The 14,194-nt window shown below is 46.0% G+C and overlaps 2 long non-coding RNA genes across 4 annotated transcripts; both read right to left on the reverse strand.

Annotated features, from left to right (window-relative positions):
* Nucleotides 1–508: 508 nt before the first annotated feature.
* Nucleotides 509–4,586, reverse strand: LOC127327108 (uncharacterized). Of its 3 annotated transcripts, none has more exons than XR_007868367.2 (3): nucleotides 2,456–3,485; nucleotides 1,770–2,298; nucleotides 509–900 (listed from the first exon to the last, which is right to left on the reverse strand). It is a non-coding gene; the product is annotated as an uncharacterized lncRNA (long non-coding RNA). The 3 variants fall into 3 exon arrangements; XR_007868366.2 differs by having other exon boundaries at nucleotides 1,770–2,100; nucleotides 2,195–3,471; XR_007868365.2 differs by having other exon boundaries at nucleotides 1,770–4,586.
* A 4,971-nt stretch (nucleotides 4,587–9,557) lies between these two features.
* On the reverse strand, nucleotides 9,558–13,811 carry LOC127327109 (uncharacterized). The gene is made up of 5 exons (XR_007868368.2): nucleotides 13,437–13,811; nucleotides 13,034–13,109; nucleotides 11,680–11,746; nucleotides 11,076–11,144; nucleotides 9,558–9,978 (listed from the first exon to the last, which is right to left on the reverse strand). It is a non-coding gene; the product is annotated as an uncharacterized lncRNA (long non-coding RNA).
* Nucleotides 13,812–14,194: the final 383 nt, after the last annotated feature.

Here is a 14,194-nt window from a genome sequence, read left to right on the forward strand (position 1 = left end):
ATTACTCCTCCCTTTCATATTAGTCGTCGCATTGCAGATTATACATGCAAATCCGCGATAACTAATAAAGAATTTAGTGAATACAATGCAAAATTTTAATTAGATCGTAAGTTTAGAAGCCTAACCATTTGTTTGTGCCGCTAGCTAGCTGTGGCATATCCAAGATTAGCTACCAAATCCTTAGTCATTTTTTTCGATCAAGAGCATAGCTCCAACCTCTGCATTCAAAGGATGCACACAGCTTTCTTTTTTATTAAATTACTAGATTTTGATGTGCGTCTTGGCGCACGACCCCGTATGAATCGTGTGTAGGTGAAAATATGATAATAAATCTTAGATTTTACAAAACGTAACAACCCACAATAGATTACAAAGACAAAACAAACATTTATATACAACCAGAGAAATTTGAGGATAATATATTACATCAACTAACAGTTATTGATTTTGTCGAGAACAACAAAAGTAAGGAAGGAACCCCAAATAATCATCTACATAGGCAAGCGCATTGTCGCAACTTATAAGAGCATTTCTCAAGACCAGTAATGTCATAGAAAAAATTCAGACCCGTGAACTTATTCTGAGGAAGAAGAGAGGTATTTAGGAAACCAAGAAAAGGATGTAGCTTCGACATATGAGGAAAAGAACTTGCTAAAATACTGAACAGGAATATCATGAACAATAATACATTTCGAGCATACTTTCTGGTATTGTGGTTAGTTATTGCGGCAGCAAGGAGATGAGGTCCATGCTCCAGTTCTGAAGACCCTCACACCCGTTCACAATCCCGGCCACCTGGTGCACCTCCCGCATCCTATGCACGTGGCCGCGAGAGCGAAGCAGGTCCTCCTGGAACTCCTACACTTCGAGCAACACCAGGCTCACGACTCACGCCCACCGCTGCCATGACAATATGGAGTAGGTACCATCGTTAAACTTTTGAAGTTTGGTAAGGACTTAGAGAACAAAGCCTTTTTAGGCGACTGATATTTTAATCCATTGAAAATTTATGAGAATCAACAACAAACAGACAAAGCAGATGCATGCGCTATAACCCCTGGGATGGTATTAATTATGCATTATTTGATAATTTTTCTGGTTTCTTGGCACGTTGGTAAAAAGTTTGTATACTATTGGCTAAGCTGCAGTTGGTTTGCTGGTATATTAGGATCCAGTGTGGAAAATTCTTCGTTTTGGTAATGGAGGAGTTGTTCCTCCTTTGTAAATTAGATTTAAGTTCCAGAAGTGTAGCTCACTAAAAAACAGTGTAACTAACTATCCTCCTTTTCGGAAAAACAGTGTAACTCACTAAATGTGGTAGATAAACTGAAGAAAGTTGACATAATTATACAGAGACACCACAACAGTAGTCAGTGATAAACAGAAGATACTTGAGATAATTATACAAAGTCATTTAGGCACTTAATATTGCATAATGCCCAGAGTATTCATGATTAGTAGTTCTAGAAGCAAATAATACTACACGTGATATTTCTGGTAACAGTAGTCAGTCAGGACAGTTGTTCTGAAAAAAGCTTCCGTTTCACTGGTGCGGATACTTCCTTATTTTCACCAGTTGGGTCTGCCTGATGTGTGAATGCATGCATTTATTTTAGATGCTTACTTGCCAAGGTGGAGCTTTTTTACTTAGGTGGGAAAATTTCTTGGTGTCTTTCTTTTTTTCCATGCGTTAGGATGGACGGGTGATGACTCTATGGCATGAGTGGAATCAATTGTATTATCATAGACAAAAATAGATATGAGTGTACCTTTTTCTTGGCCGATGTAGTGGTCGGTACTGAATTTTTGTACCATTTTGTTTTCCTCATTAGACTCAATACCTGTTAGGTTAACGGATAGCCTATGCATGTGTGCCAGCAGTGGTATTAATCAGTTTCAAACAAAGACAAAGAGATAGCTCCATTAATATGATCTCTGTTATAAGATTATGTTGGTCTTCCTTCTATACATGGGCAGTGAGAGCATCTGTAGGTGTTCTCATTGGGGTATGTCCTTCTCCTGCAATCCTTGCACACTGAACCTCCAATCATGGGGGTTATTAACCACTGCAACAACAATCTTTAATTTGCAATGTTTTCCCTGCAGGTTGCCAACACATTGGGTTTATTTGTAGATTAGTAAAACATAATTGGTGAGTTTTCTTGTATTTTTGAAACGGTATGCAAGAATTTACCACTAATAAAGAATTGATACCAGAGTCAACCAGGAACAACTCCATAATGACATTGGGTTCATGTGAAATAGCAACCACTATAGGGAATGAGAAGTTCCAGCAACCTAAATATGAAATAGCAATCACTTTTTGTATGAAATATGAAATATCAATCGCTATCAGAATGCATCTAAAAGATAGTCTGGAATTTAAGAAACAATTTTACAGTTTCCTAACTATCTGAGGGTCATAGAAGCACACAAAAACTATAGGCATACTTACATACATATCAGAGACCTTACTCAACCTACTTTTTGCAGCAACTGGGGAAGCCAGCCTCACCAGCGTCGGTGTACTGGCTAGAAATTCAGACTGTGGAAAAACAATAAATATTAAAGCATTTCCCTTTGGTGTGCCAAATCAGCAGACTATACAGACCAACTACAGAATAGTGGAGCCCCCATCATCAACTACATGGACCAAAAGAGCCACGATTTGGTTTTTAAATAGCATGATCAGCTCTACTGCACTAATATCCTTTGCTTCTTTGTTCCATGAATGCTTTCTAAAATTGATATTTATATGCCACAAATCATGGTACTGTACGTGTACCGTTTTTATTATTTGTTTTCTGAATATATACACCTTTTCAACTATGGTATGACACCTAAAGGATGTATCCATCTTAGTAACTAATTTGATTCATAAATATAAATACATTGACCAGTCAGTTAAGTAAAAAATGAAAGTATGGTCGAATAATCAAATTGTGATCGGGTAACATAAATCTTAAATCTAACATGGGAAAATCAAAATCATCCGAAAAGGCTACATTATATAAGCTCCAATTCAATGATGCACTCCAGGATGATGGAAATTCTTTATTTGATTTTAGCGAATTGTGTAAGTGAGGATATTAAATGAATATGTAGCCTCAACATACTATGGGGCAGAGTATTGATGGAGTGAATCACAGCGAATTATATCTAGTACTCAATCAACATCCAACACCATCCAGTTTAACTAATATTTTCGCAGTTGTAGATATCATGAGAGAGATGTGATGTATCGAGGTTCTAAAATTGTAACAATATCGCACTGAATGTCCTAAACCTTGCAAGTCCAGACCACATGGCCAAGAAGATAGCATCATTGATGAGGTCTAAGACCCCGTGTGTGGCCCGATCTCGCGGATTGACTTCGAAACCAAGGGGAAAGGTGGGAAAACGCGAGGAACACGAAGAACACGGCGATGAACACGAGGAACTCCGAGACTCACGCACACACACAACCCGATACACCCGATGCTTACCTCCGTGGCTCGATGGACCACGCCAATAGAATCTCCGAGGAAGAGACACGCGGTAGAATTCCCCGGGGAGAGATTGGGATTGGAGAAGAAGAGCTTGGTGAGGGAGAGAGAGTATCTTGTACTAGAATCTCACTCAACAAGTTCCAAATCAACAACCAAGGTGCCTTGATTACAGAGGGATGATACCCAAGGGAGACTAAGCTCAAAGTTAGGTTTGAGTTCAAAACAAGTCTAAAGAGGTAAGGGGGGTGTCTTGGGTCTATATATAGGCCTACAAGACAACACATGGCGAAAAGGTACATAAGTGGGTAACTTAGGCAGTTTGGTGGGTAGTTCCCGTCGGATCCGGTCTGGGGCCGGTCAGACCGGGCCTGGGACCGGGCGGTCCGGTTGTGGGGCCGGTCGACCGGTCGCCAACCGGGCAGGTCGGTCTGGGGCCCGGTCGGACCGGACTCTGGGCCGGCTGGGCCTCCTCCTCCCTCTTCCTTCTTCTCTTCTTCTTCTTCCTTCTTCCCTCGCTTCCTTGCACCATGGGTGTTCCTCCTCTCCGGTTCCTCGATGATTCTTGTACCTAATGATATGTAGCACACCGATATGAGGTAGCATTCCATTCAAGGTATTGACGAGGTCGAGTATCGAGAGGAAGGAGTTCACCTTGTCGCGTGTAGCGTGGTTTAGGGTTGAAGGTCCACTTGGGGGACTCTTTGGCCATGGTGTAGCATCGACGATAGACGGGGTTGCACTTGACGGTCTTGAGGCGGAGGTGTCCGAAAGCCACCCCGCATCATCTCCCCCCCCTTGGGGAAGAGTCGTCCTCGACTCTTGTTTCTCCTCATCGAAGAGGTAGTCCATGACGGTTGTCCCATGTAGAGTCGGGTAGTCGCGGTCGAAGAAGAACTTGGAGAAAAACCACTTGCGAAGGGAAAGCTCCAAGAGGCATTTGGCAAAAATGGGAACCAAAAGAGTGTGGGTGTATCCAACATGTGGAAAGGCAAAAATTTGTGCATGTAAGAGTTGTATGGTGTCAAAAATGTGTGGTGTAGCATTGTCCCAAACAAGTGGAACAAACAAAAGGCAAGTGTCGGCGGCAAAATTTGGGGCAAAATTGTTATGTGCAATGGCAAAGCGATGGAGACTTCGAACTTGGGAGAGTATGGTTGGCTTGAGCCGAGTATGGGTGTCCTCAAGTGTGAAAGAATCCATTGCAAATGCCAAAGATGAAATGAGAAATCCAAAGAAGAGCAACTTTTTGTGTGACATGTGGCACAAGATGCATAAGGTGTCTCTCACATGTATGACATGGTCCTTGAGATTCTCGGAGTGTATGATGATAACATCAAGGCATACAACAATCATTGCGCCAACAAGATATTTCAAGATAAGTTGCATAAGAGGCAAAAGGGGCGACGAGGAGTTGGACCAAACCGGAAACTCGACAAGGCAAGTCGGAAACTCCTGAGGGCGAAGGCTTGTGGGAACATACCCTTTGGTGTGATTCCCGCGGGTTAGTTCCTTGTTGGGGTAACTCTCAATTGCGCGTTTCGTGAGCTCATGCTCCGTAGCGGTGGAAGTCGATGGTCGTGTACCTACACATGGAATGAGCAAAACAAAGAGCGTATGTGCATGGTAGAGGAACACATCATCCATCATGATGTTCCAAGACTTGTGCACATCACCATTAGTGTCAAGCAAGATAGTATGAAATGCATGGCGATAGTGCAAATGGTATGAAGGTGCATGTGTGGTATGTGGGTACTCATGATCATCAAAAATGGAGAAGGCTATGGGGGCCATCTCGTGGACAATGAAATAAGCATGTTTGCATACCAAGCATAAGAAAGGGGAATTGTTCACAATCTTGGATGCAACGATCATGGAGTAGTGCAAACATTTTGGGCAAAGCATGCGGAAGCTAATATCATCATTGTCATTGCAAGCAATACATGTGAAAGAGCAAGTAGGTACCATATTGCAAGCAATGGTAGGAAAATTGAAGCTCTCATAGCATGGCATGGTCATGGTATCACAAGCACTCAATTTCACATGATCAACAATGTTATCAAGCAAAGTATCACATGGGAAAGTGAAAGTAGCATGTGAAGTAGCAAATGGATCATCGATATCATGCATGCACTCATAACTCATCATGTCCACTAGTGGGATCATGGCATCATCAACACCTATGTTGTTACCTTTGTAGGCCGACTCATTTGAAGTAGGTGTTGTGGAAGTAGGAGGATCCATGTGGTCGATATATCCATCTTGGAGCAAGCATGGTGAGATATCATCATCGTCATGCACCATGTACATCGTCTCCATGAGCGGGAACTCGTCCTCCATGGAACCTAGGGCAACATAAGAAGACACCAACGAGGGAGAGGTTAATGTGTTAGCAAATGCGATGTCCTCCATGGACCTATCATCTACCTCTCTCAACTCACTTTGTGTGTCACTCATGTCCTCCAAACGGAAGCACTCAAACTCACATATGGGGTGGAAGTCGCTCAACTCACTATCACTCTCACTCAAGTGGGCTAAGTGGCTCTCATTCTCACATGGGATTGGTACCAACTCATCAATGAAGCATAGGGGAGTAGGCTCGACTTTCTCATCTCCATGCGCCTCCTTGGTTGAAGGGAAATTCCCATGCTCAACCATCTCAACTCCATGCGCCTCCGTAGGTGAAGGGAGAATCCCCTGCTCACCATGCTCAACTCCATCGCCTCCCAAGTCATCCGCAAGCGGTGGCGTCGTGGTGTAGTAGAGAGCTAGGCTCGGATCCACATCAACCTTGAGTTGACCTTGGCGATCTTCATCTTGAAGTGTGGGCGCGATAGGCATCTTGGAGACTTGTGCATTGAGCTCGTCGAAGTAGAGCTTCTTGGCGCTTGGCGTTGTGCATTGCCATGCCACGTGACCCTTGGCCTTGCACACCTCACATAGGAGATTGGGACATTCCCGTGGAGGGTGGTCTTGTTGCTTGCACTTGTAGCATCGGAGTCCATAGGCATGTGACGAGGTAGGGGCCATTGTGGTGGTGGCGCAAGAGGTAGAAGTCGCCTCATGAGGAAGGTATGCGCGATGTGCACTTGCCGTCCTTGTAGTGGTGGACACCCTATCATGGTGTTTGTCGCCTTCATGTCGAGGCTCTCGTCTTCGGGCATCATCACCATGGCTTGAGTGGTGTCGTCGAAGACTCGTGGAAGATGTTGGTCGATGGCGATCATGAAGTGGCTTGTGGCGGCGAAGCTCATGTGGTGACGTATGTCGATGACGGTCCTTGCCATGCCTAGATGATGGCTCGTTCGACTTGGCATGTTGCTTGCGGCGCCTTGTGGAGCTTGGAGAAGAGTGTCGATGACGATCATGTTGGGGACGCTCTTGTTGCTCCATATGATGTACGTGAGGTCGACGATCTTGTGCATAAGCACTCTCATGGTGGCGCCTCATGGAGCTCGAAGAAGTGTGTCGATGGCGATCATGGTGGGGACGCTCTTGATGATCCATATGATGGTGCCATCGTGGAGGTCCTCCATCTTCATATGTAGCTCCAATGGCCAAGTGGTGGTACTTGGGAGCATCGTCGTTGCTCCTTGTGGAGACTAGGTGAGGTTCAGCCATGGTGTCGATGTTGTAGACGTGGCGTTGCTCCACCAAGTCGTCGATGCCGTAGTCGTGGCGTTGCTCCACCATGTCGTCCATGCTTGAGGAGCCATTGTCGATGTAGAGCTCCTCGATGTCGGTCATGTCGTTGATGCTCGCGGAGCCAAAGTCGGTGTAGAGCTCCTCGATGTCGGTCATGTTGGCGATGCTCGCGGAGCCATAGTCGGTGTCGAGCTCCACATGTTCCTCCACATCCGCGGTGCTTGAAGAGGTATCCTCCTCGAAGTGCTCCGTGTACTCCTCCGTATCTTCTTCGTCGCTATACATGTTAGCATGACAAGATCTATATGGTGTATGTTAGTGGAAGGAGACTACCTCGCACTCTTACCAAGGTAAGATAGTATTGAGGCAATCCACCAAACCGAAAGCAAGATTAAGTGTATCGGGAACACACGCAAAACCACACGCAAAAGCTAGCAAATATGGTGTTAGGCGAGTGTTGTGGAAAGCCAAAAGACGAAATCCGAAATCAAGTTTGTTGTTAAGAGTGGGTGAAGTCCAACGAAATCAAATGTCAAAGCGATGATCACTAGAAACACGGAAAAGATATGGAACACACACACGAGATGAACGGGGTTAGTGCGACCAAGGAATGAGCGGAAAAGTGTATGAAGCCCTTAAGTAAGGGTGCTCGGTGTCACACTAACACAAGAAGAGATCAAAGCTTTGGTTGCAAAAGAAGAGACAACAAGATTCACACGTGGCCTCTCTTCTCTTATCTCTCTTTTGCTTAAAAGCTTTTTCTCTTTTGTATTTGGTGGGACTTGCACTCTTTTGTATCTATGGTGGCACTTTGTACACTTTTGTATGTATGATGACACTATGCACACTTATGCTCTTTTTGTGTTTTGGTGGCTTTTTCTCGCACTATGTTAGCGTTAGCTCGCTTTTGCTATTTTGCCACACGAGTTTTGCTTAGAAGCTTGACTCCACACTACACACACACCTCACAATCGGGGCCACGTGCAATGTCTCGCAACACTCAATAAGCAATGCTCGATAGGATAGATCGCAAAAGAAGAGCGGTTACAAGGGAGATGCAAGTTATACCTAAGATGTTAGGCGGTGATGAACACACAACTTGCGATGAAGGTGGTGGTGTCAAGAGTACGGTTGCAAGTCCGGGGTGCCTAGGATGTCGTCGCTTGCTTCGTAGCTGCGGAATAGTTGTACAAACAAGGCACTCAAACCGGAACAAGCAAACACAAGTTAGCGGAAGAAAAGGGTCAAAGTAGCTTGGCGGTGGTGGTGGTGGTAAGCCGGTGGTGGTGGTGTCGATGCTCTTGCGGTTGCGGCGGAGGTTATGGGGCCGCGGTGATGTTTCCCGGTGGTTTGGGGAGGGTGGCGGTGCTTGCCGGCGGCGGAGAGGGTGGCGGTGGTTGGCGGAGGTGGTGGTGGAGGTGGCGCCCGGTTGGCGCCCGGTTGACCAGGCCCTGGACCGGCCTGCCCTGCCTACAGCCCGCTGACCGGGTTCCGGCCCGCTGGCGCCCGGCTGGCGCCCGGTTGGCGCCCGGTTGGCGCGCCGGCGCCCGCTGACCGGCCCTGGTGCTGTCGTCCGGCCATCGCCCGGTTGGAGCCCGGTCGACCGGATTTCGCGGGGCGCAGATTTTCTCTCCTGTTCTTGAGCGAAAACCAAGCCAAATCGACCAAAACTAAGGGAAATGATGGAATTGGGGGCTAAAAGTTGGGGAGATAGTAGATCAAGCACGCCAACACCAAATCCATGGACCAAAACCACTCAAAACGCAACCAAATCACAGATCGGTCAAGAGGCAAATTAGGGCTATTTTTGGGGATTTTTGGGGAAATTTTTTAGAGACGAAATTGGATGGGTGGGGGGTCAAATCCGCGGAAACCAAAGGCTGCTGATACCATATGATGAGGTCTAAGACCCCGTGTGTGGCCCGATCTCGCGGATTGACTTCGAAACCAAGGGGGAAGGTGGGAAAACGCGAGGAACACGAAGAACACGGCGATGAACACGAGGAACTCCGAGACTCACGCACACACACAACCCGATACACCCGATGCTTACCTCCGTGGCTCGATGGACCACGCCAATAGAATCTCCGAGGAAGAGACACGCGGTAGAATTCCCCGGGGAGAGATTGGGATTGGAGAAGAAGAGCTTGGTGAGGGAGAGAGAGTATCTTGTACTAGAATCTCACTCAACAAGTTCCAAATCAACAACCAAGGTGCCTTGATTACAGAGGGATGATACCCAAGGGAGACTAAGCTCAAAGTTAGGTTTGAGTTCAAAACAAGTCTAAAGAGGTAAGGGGGGTGTCTTGGGTCTATATATAGGCCTACAAGACAACACATGGCGAAAAGGTACATAAGTGGGTAACTTAGGCAGTTTGGTGGGTAGTTCCCGTCGGATCCTGGCTCAGGGGCCGAGCCGGAGCCTGGGACCGGGCGGTCCGGTTGTGGGGCCGGTCGACCGGTCGCCAACCGGGCAGGTCGGTCTGGGGCCCGGTCGGACCGGACTCTGGGCCGGCTGGGCCTCCTCCTCCCTCTTCCTTCTTCTCTTCTTCTTCTTCCTTCTTCCCTCGCTTCCTTGCACCATGGGTGTTCCTCCTCTCCGGTTCCTCGATGATTCTTGTACCTAATGATATGTAGCACACCAATATGAGGTAGCATTCCATTCAAGGTATTGACGAGGTCGAGTATCGAGAGGAAGGAGTTCACCTTGTTGCGTGTAGCGTGGTTTAGGGTTGAAGGTCCACTTGGGGGACTCTTTGGCCATGGTGTAGCATCGACGATAGACGGGGTTGCACTTGACGGTCTTGAGGCGGAGGTGTCCGAAAGCCACCCCGCATCAATCATTATCCTACACTAATATCATGCGCATCATGAAGTGGTACAACTACAACAGAAAGACTCAAAAATAATTCGGCAGGTAAAATACTTGGCATAGAAAGTGCATTAGGACATGAAACAAGCATGTCTTCATGAAGTGCTACAACTACAACAGAAAGACTCAAAAAGAAGTCAGTAGGAAAAATACTTGACATAGAAAGTACATTAGAAGATGAAACAAGCATGTCTTCAGGATATCTAGGAATTGCTATATATCAACTAATGCAGCTACAACTACACAGCCTCACAGGATAGTGCGCATGGAACAAACAAGAAGACCCTGATGGTACTTTAAAACTGGCAAGATCTTTATGGTGTTACCGAACAATTTTCCTCCGCAAAGAAATACACACAATCATACCGACAACTATCTTACATCAAAAATATGCCGGAAACGAAGAACTATCATATACAAATTTAGATGTGCGTCTTGGCGTACGATCCCGTGATTTTTTTGCCAATGTTCATTTTATATAACAGCGATAAAAAATTAACTGCCAATATAATAATGTACGAAAACCATTAGGCCTCTATCTAACCATGAATGGGTGTTGTTTGGATTTGTTTTCAAAACATATATGTAGTAAAATATTATTTGACAATTCTTTTGTCATGATATTGTTACACCTTTGCTGATTGCATGCATATGGCATCTCTTTTATTTATCCACCGCTAGCCATTATGACAACACAAGCAAAATATTTTGTCAAGCTACAATCATTTACATTCCCTATTTCCAGATTTAATATCTTAGGTATAGAATAACACATTTATTATGTATGTTGCTAATAAGTAACCATAAACCTTATACTAAGGATAGTCCTAAAAAATAAGTGTGGGTCTACTCTTCTCACAGGGCACACTAATTCACCGGCCGCAGATAAATACTAATTATCAAGCAAGTGTTCCAAATATATGAACAAGCGAAGGTGACAAACACCAAAGAACAGGAATGCTGAGAGGGCACACTTTTATGAGGACCATTACATTCACAGTCATGAAGAAAGATAATATACATGTGAGCAAGCTACAAACATGTGCTAATACAAGAAGGGCAGAGATCACTACCTGGCAAACAAGGAAGTACCAGCAGCAGCTCACACACAGTCTCAGCAACACCTCGCAGCATCAGTCAATCTGAAATAGACAAGAACGCCAAACCACATATCAGAACTGAAACATACATGCATCCAGGATAGTCCACTATTGTCAACACGACGGCAGTACAAGTTGATTATCCATAGCAAAATGGTAGCCCCGGAGAGGGGAACTTGGAACAACCAGAACAGAAGAGAAAGAGTGCATGTTCATTATCATAGAGACAAGAGAGGGGCAGTAGAGTATTCTTTTACACATAATCAACAAACGGGTAATTCCTGGAACAATAAATCCAGCTGAAAAAGTACGCTACGTGTTACAAACAGAAGAGATAAGCTGATTACATATCAGTTGGCAACCAACTCCAATAAATGCAGAGGAGAATAGGAGACGACGAGCATCCTGTGGCACAAAGAAAATAAATGCACGAAGAAGACACACACCAAAGCAAGGGTAGAACCCAGAGGAGGCACTTTTATCAGGAACATAGACACATTATTCAGTAACAAGAATAAAATGCACGTAAACACAAGAGATAAGCATGCGCTGATACCAAATAGGCAAAGATGGGTACCTGACAAACAAGGAGTCCAAGCAGAACGTCACGGACAGTCCAGCAACAGCCCACAACAGAAAATAATCTGGAGCACACAACAACGACGAACAAAATATTAGGACTGAGAACTCACACATGGTAAGAAAAGCAGGCACATGAAAGAACTAATACGCATCGTCTGCAAGAGTACAGCGAAACGAGAAGAAACTAAACTTAGCTAAAGCAAGACAAGAGAAAACCAAGATCGCCTATCTAGACAGCAGGGAAATTTCATCTATATAGGCAAGACCAAACGCAGAGGTAAGAAAAGCGCCATTAGATTAACAAACTCAAGAAACATGGCTACATTGTGAGGCCAATCCAGTGTCACCCAAAATCACACAGAATCACACAGCTGGAGCTGCTTCCAGCGGACTATTTTAGATGACCAAGGCTCTGGATCTGTACCTCAACTACTCAGCCTGAATTATAGGCAAGCCCATCTTAATGAATTGTTCACGGCGGTGGTTCAAGTTCAGGCGCGCGCACACACACGCCTCTTTCCTGATATATATCTCTCCCGGATGTGGTTCAGTAACATTCCAACAATTATTTTTACAATCCACCCTATGTCGTAAACTGTATATACATGGTAATGATGTTTAACTCTATACCACTAAATACTTCATGTTGCGTACTTATCCTAATGCTCTTTTTTATACGGGCAACTTAAATCAAGAGCCTGCGCGGTAGGTCATGTCGACATTTAAGTTCTTAGCTGTGGACATAATTCAAGTTATGCGAACTACTTGGATGCAGCGAAGCTTATGTTCTTCTTTTTAGAGCATCTGTGCAATCTATTAGGATCCATGTAGCTACAGCACTAGTAGACAACGACGAAGCTACCAGTCCTGAATCCTACACACCAATAAGGAAGGAAAACAGGTTCTACCACTCCTTCACACAGATAATGAAGGGAAACAGGCTCTAGCCTCCCCACCCGATAGTAGCAGCATCAGAGATACAACCGAACAAGAGAAGCACAAATAGAAATTACATGCTGGAAACAAAAAATACCCTCTTCCTCTCTCCCTCTCTTCCTACACCTCTATCCATGCTCTGCACAGCCTGATGAAAACTAAGAGATGGGTAATCTTCTTTCTGATTAGGGGAAGAAATACATAGTATTCAGCGTACTAATTAGAATATTTAGTAGATTAATTTGAATATCCAGTGGACCAATTATTAGAAACTACGGTGGATCTTGGAAGCTGTGTTTTTTCCAGATCGTACCAAAGGCGAGCATGGAAACACACAAGCTGATGGCTCTACCACGCATACATACATAGGCAGCTGCACCGCTAAATAAGAGGATGGAAAAGAGCAGGCTTACCAAGGATGGAACCGAACAGCAGACCGACGAAAACAGCCGCAACCACCCGACACGTCAATCCCAGTAGCGCGACGACCTGCAAATGAACCCAAAAGAAAACAGGGCAGGGGTAGGCTTTGAGAACAAGATGAAGAAGAGGCAGGCAAATCTAGGCGGAAGAACAAGATGGGAAAAAGAAAGAAAATATCCGACGGGGTCGTGTGCGAGGCAGAGAAGAATCAAATGGAGGGGAAAGGCGGACTGGGAAGCTGAGGCCAACCAAATACACAGCGGATGACCAAAACGACCAAAAGAAACATGGATCCGTGCGCGAGAGAAGCAACCAAACAAGCAGCCCACAAAATCCGAGGTCGGCTTGCAGAGAAGAATCAGGGGAAGGGGAAAGGAGACCCGGGAAGCTGACCTCAACCAAATCCACCGCATAACATCCCCATGGAGCAACACCAGCGACCGCCGACGGAGCTCAGCACACAGCAGGCACGAACGAGGATGGATTCATGGCGGATGGACGGCGGATCGAACAGGCGGTGGAAGCGAGGAGGGCGAAGGCGAAACGAAAAAGATGGGGCGAAGTGAGGTGGATGGTTCCGGAGCGTGGACGGCGCGGCATTCTAACCCCCTCGTCTAGGTGGGGAGGTCGTGCGTGGACTAATGGCGCGTTGGCGGCGCGCCGGACGCACGAGCTCGCCGAAACTCCGCTCCTCCGTGGGCTAATGCGTGCCAAGATCGAGGAGAGGGCACTGACCACCTGGAACACCGTGTGACGAAGGCCCGAAACTACCCCTTCGAGCGTAGATCTTTCCCACCGCCCGACGACAAGCCCAACCGAACCAAATCCAGCCGGCGGTGGCCGATGTGCGGGACCAGACGGAGGTGGGGCCCACTAGCAGTCAGATGCGGGTAAAAAATGACCATTGCATGGGGTTCCCTAGTGAGAGTAGGGCCAATCAGAACGCTCTGTTACTTCTGCCCAAAAAAGCCACCACCCGGCGCCAGCTCCAACCGAAAGAAATCCACCCGCAGTGTGTGACGCGCGGGGCCGGGCGAGGGTGGGACCCACTTGCAGCCGGAGGCGGGTATAAAACGACTATTGCATGGGGTTCCCTAGTGAGACCAGGACCAATCAAACGGTTTGTTTCTTCTGCTCAAAGAGAACAGCTC

This window comes from Lolium perenne, chromosome 3, assembly GCF_019359855.2.
Source record: "Lolium perenne isolate Kyuss_39 chromosome 3, Kyuss_2.0, whole genome shotgun sequence".
Lineage (NCBI taxonomy): Eukaryota > Viridiplantae > Streptophyta > Magnoliopsida > Poales > Poaceae > Lolium > Lolium perenne.